We start from the raw sequence: 5,406 nt of genomic DNA, 5'->3' as shown, positions 1-5,406 counted from the left end.
TTTTATCAAATATATTATACTTCAGGTCAACAAGTTTGGAAACACAGCATACCCTTTGTTCCCATCTGCAAAATCTCTAGTAATCTAGGCTGCCCATCCCACCAGGGGTTGCGGTTCCTTCCTTCTCATCCTTCGGAGCTTCGGTAATGATTGCTTCCGTCGTGGTCATCAAAGAAGACACACTGCACTTGCACACAAGTCATAATTAAGATGAAGGCGATCACCAAGGGAAAAAAAAGTAGGGACTATAAATCACCTTGCAGCATCTACCAAAGCTGTTCTTATGACTTTCAAAGGATCAATGATTCCTGCTTTTACCATATCTATATATTCACCTGCACAAACATAAATGGAAAAATGATGATCAAATTCCAATTCACAAAACTTTCTTGATATCATAAATATTTTTAATGTGATTCTGTTGGTGAAAGAAGGATAGAAAACCTTTAGCAGCATCGTATCCAAGGTCAGGGTTATCTTGTTCCAGTAGCTTTCCAACAACCACTGCTCCCTCAACCCCAGCATTGGAAGCAATTGTATGCACAGGCATCTGTAGAAATGACATTGAACTTGTAAACCAAAAGCATACATACAACACTCTGCTTTTATAATGATATAAGTTCAGTTCTGAAAGCTCAAAAAGTTTTATATGGGTCCTATCTACAGATGGTCAAGTGATCCAATCCAACAGGTTTTGACCCGACGCAACCCTATAGGGTCCACTTTTTGTGAAATTTGGGTTCAAGGAAGGTTTTGTGGATGGACAAGCAGGGTCGGGGAAGAGTCAGTTTAGGGTAAAAAATCCCCAGCCCAACCCGAGGTAGTTAATATAATGTTATTTAACATATCATTCGGGGTTTCTCACTTTCATTTTCTCATCATTTCCTCCCCCACTTGCCGCTCTCCTCCTTTCTCCTTGAGCAAAATCTGATGTGTTTATTCTAGATCTTAGAATTAGTTTGCTTGTTGGGGGTAACAGCATGAAGAATCAGTTTGAAGAGTTGACACAAAAGCCTCAAATTATTTTTGCTACTCCTGGTAGACTAATTCTGTTTGAATCAGATTTTTTCCTACTTCTATGTTTCCTGCTTCTGTTCCACTGATTCTCGACTTTGCAATTTCACTTTATATAAGCTGATGTTTTACTGTTGATCCGGTTGATGTTTTGGTGCCCTATTTCCAGCTGAAATGTGGGATGGTAAGCTAGTCAGATCAGCTCCACCAACACACACTTAAAGTTAATGGGTCCATAGCTTCTCTTTTTTGTTTTTGGGGATGGAACGGAATTTAACAGTAAAATTCAGGGCAGGTGGAGCACCATCAAAAGTCAGTGCAGGTTGGATCGGGTGAAAGACTAACTCTCAGTTCAGCACAGGTCAGCCAAAAAACCGACCCACCCCGCCCCGTACCCATCCCTAGACTATCTTATAAAGCATAGGCTAGAAAGAGGATTATAAACAGCATTACACAGTTCTTAAACCTAAGATTTATCTCCAAAAATGGCATGTTATATTTTTGGAATAAAGATTCTGCAAGAGAACATTCCATTGGAAACAATAAATATAAGGATAACCAGTTTTAACCTTAAGAGCATTCTGGATGATCTGCACCCCAATCTTCTGATAAAAGTTTGCAGTGTCCATGTTTTCAAGCTCCTTTGATGCATAAAGAAGGGCAGCGCCACCACCTGTGAATGGGAAACCCTTTACATACCATATGAAAACATAAATCCAACAAAATCAACTATAACAGAAGAATTCCAATTTAAAAGCATACCAGGAACAATTCCTTCCTCCACAGCAGCTTTGGTAGCATTTAGGGCATCGGTAACTCTATCCTTCTTTTCACCAACTTCTGCTTCACTTGCCCCTCCAATCTACAAAACAAACACCCATTAGTGCTTGAAGAGAACAGTTTCAGGGACAACAATTAAACCACTTAAGTTATTCCATAGCTTTTTTTCCCCCTTTTTTTGCATTAATCATAAGTTTTGCAAGCCGCTCTTGTAACTTATCTTTATCGTAATCAGAAGTACTTAGTTCCACAGCAGATCTTATCTGTAGCATAATCATAAGCCAGTGAATGAATGCTACTAACAGAAAAGCGTGATAATTGCAAAAGGCATGAGAAAACAGCAATGAAACTAACTTGTTCACATCTTTCTTCAATAGCAGCCTTGTCCCCAGCTCCATAAAGGATAATTGTGTCATCCTTTGATACTGTAACATACACTTCAAGACAGAGAAATCAGCTACAAATCCACAACAAAATTAACAAATAAACCTTAAAAAACTGTTTTTTTGTGGGGGTGGGGAGGGGGACGGGGGAAACTAAGAGCAAGAAGGCAGATTCTCATTAAGATGTATTGATTAACCAACCTTTTTGCAAGAGCCTAGCACCTCTGCTCCCACCTTTTCAATGTCGAGACCAAGTTCCTCGGTTACTACCTATAAAGAAAACAGGTTACGGAATATGGCGGTTAAAGTAGCAATGGAAAGTTTTAAGTTGAAATAGAAAAAACCTACTTGGCCTCCTGTGAGAGCGGCAAGGTCCTGCAAACCAGCTTTCCTATTTTCTCCAAAACCAGGTGCCTTAATAGCACACACCTTACAAACCAGCCACAATGAGAAAAGTTAAGATCTGAATCTTCATAGCAAGAGCCTAAATAATAGCTACAATTTAAAATGGAAAGGTACAAACAATACCTTGAGGCCAGCACGAAGCTTGTTCAGAATGAGAGTTGCAAGTGCTTCACTTTCAAGATCTTCAGCAACAATTAGCAAAGGCCTTTGCTTCTGGAAAACTTTGCATATTTTTCAATGAAAGTGATAACATGATTTACATTATTAAAAATTGGCAATTTTCTTCAGATAGAACCACTCAATGTCAAGGACAATTCTAAAAATTTAACCAAAGCAGACAAGTTTGAGATCTTCTTCTCATGGATCAAAATGAATGGGTTCTCCAATTCCTACCAAAATAAAACCAAAAGTTTGTCAAATGAATATGATGTTTATATGGAAAACTAGAAGCAATGCCCCATCTTTTCCTGGAGATATAATGCCAAGGAACCACCAAATATTATAAGCCAAAACATACTTACACAATTTTGGTTCTTCTGGTTAGTGATAAAGTAAGGGGTTATGTAGCCCCTGTCAAGCTTCATTCCCTCAACAACCTCCAATTCATTGTACAATGTTTTCCCATCCTGAAAACAATTTAAGGGAGACAGAAAGTAAATATATTTGAATAACTCAAATCCAACCAGACAGAAAATGGCAAAGTGAAAAAAGACCATGTCTCAAGTAACAGAAAAGGGATAAAGGAAAAGAATCCAAGAAACGACTTACAGCAATGGTAATAACACCTTCTTTGCCAACTTTCTCCATGGCCTTGGCAATGAGCTCTCCAATCTCCCTTTCTCCATTTGCAGATATTGTTCCAACCTTCAGTGGAAACAATAGTATGAGTAATATTTAAAATACAAAACACCAGATCAATTATAGTGGTCCTGTCTATAATGTTCAGCCATCCAGTCTTAGAAAAAAAGCTACTTTTGTCAAAGAAAACCTGTGCAATTTCCTCAGATATGCTGATCATCCGTGCTCTGCTCTTCAAATTTGTCACAACTGCATCAACTGCCATTGTAATTCCTTGTCTGAGGTCCATGGCATTCATTCCAGCGGCTACTGACTTGCAACCTTCAACAAATATTGCCCGGGTGAGCACTGTTGCACAAGTGGTTCCAGCGAACAACACAAGCTTTACATTAGTAAATTCTCCCATATCATCAAGGTTTACATTATGCTTGTGAAAACCCAGATTGTCCTATATTTCCAACATCTACTCTGGTGTCATATAGCAACAAAATGACAAAATGAAGCATTCAGCCACAACATTTGGTTCTTTAGAAGTATCATGTAGTGCCATTGAAGTCAAGCACATTAACAAACATGATTCGCTAAAACAGAAAGCTATTATAACATATGAACCTCACCATCACCAGCAACATCATTAGTGGCATTTGCAACCTGCTTTACAAGGGAAGCACCGATGTTTTGAACTCTGTCTTTAAATTCAATGCGCTTGGCTACAGTAACGCCATCTTTTGTCACCTTAGGGGCTCCAAAACTTTTGTTCCTAAACAACATTACGCCCCTGTGAAAAAAAAATCAAAAAAATAAAAATAAAACAGCAACCTTAGTTTAACAACTTCCAAAGCACAAACCCATCACTGAAAGTGAAGCCATTATATCTCCCCATATATATGTATGTGTGCATATGTACATAAACAAATCCGTGAGACAAGAAAAAATGCTTAGCCAAATAATCTAGTCTCGTTAACTCATTAAAAGGAGTTAAAGGAACCTTGATAGGCCCAAGCCGTGTCAAAATAATTTTCGAAAAATCATATTATTATATATAAAATCATAAATTGCACCGGTTAACATTATATTATATTACAATGTATTTTATAATCGCATATTAACTACAATCCAAGAAGAGGGGGAAGCAGAAGAACACGAAATGTTAATGGACTGACTTTTGGACCCATGGTGACTTTAACGGCATCGGTCAGCTCTTCAACGCCCCTAAGCATCAAGGCGCGTGCTTCTACACCAAATCTAATGTCTTTAGCCGCATAGTTTCGGCTCCAACTCAACCTATTCCCAATCTGTAACATAAAACAAATATCCATGTCACAATCCCATGCTGCTACAAAACAGAGAAAGCGTATTCTAATCAAAAGAGAACAGAAAGTAATACCAATTGGGCATTGTTCTTAGCCAACCTACACGTTAGAAAGGAGAAGTAATTAAAAGAAAAAACAATAAAAACATTACATTAGGCATAAAAGAGATAGATGCTGTGGTAGTGGTGGTGTTTACCTGGATTTGGAGGTAAGGGAGGAGGCAAAGCGGTACATGGCGGCGGAGGCAAAGCAGTAAATGAAAGTTTAGGGTTTAAGAGAGAAAAGAGAAGGATCTAGAAGAAACCACTCGATATTTTTTTTTGAGGCTTTGGGTTTGTATTAGCCGTCAAGGTTCCAAGCCATATTATGGTCACTAGGGTGTAAACGAGTCGAGTCAAGTATTGTTGAGCTCGACTCGAATTTAAAAACTTAAAATGTAAGTTCGACTCGACTCGAAAACTCACGATCCTAAAATTTTCAAGCTCGACTCGAACTCGAAAGATAATATTGTAACTCGACTCGAACTCGAAAAAGCTCGAACTCAAAAGAAATTTAAGAGCTCGATTAAAACTCGAAACTAAGCTCGATTAAAACTCGAAATTAAGCTCAATTTCGAGCTCAATTCAAGCTCAATTGAAAATAGTTTTCAACTAGCAATTGACGCGCATCGGTTAGAACCTCATGAGCTGCGTCATTGCGCCCAACACAAAGCT

General features: G+C 38.4%; 2 pseudogenes; both read right to left on the bottom strand.

The window, feature by feature from the left end:
* LOC120120506 lies at positions 1–4,942 on the bottom strand (annotated as a pseudogene).
* Positions 4,943–5,266: 324 nt separating this feature from the next.
* Positions 5,267–5,406, bottom strand: LOC120120575 (annotated as a pseudogene).

Source organism: Hibiscus syriacus, unplaced genomic scaffold (genome assembly GCF_006381635.1).
Source record: "Hibiscus syriacus cultivar Baekdansim isolate YM2019G1 unplaced genomic scaffold, ASM638163v2 tig00110339_pilon, whole genome shotgun sequence".
In the NCBI taxonomy this organism is placed as follows: Eukaryota; Viridiplantae; Streptophyta; class Magnoliopsida; order Malvales; family Malvaceae; genus Hibiscus; species Hibiscus syriacus.
The sequence above is the reverse complement of the archived record's forward strand: the minus strand, read 5'-3'. Positions and strand labels throughout refer to the sequence as shown.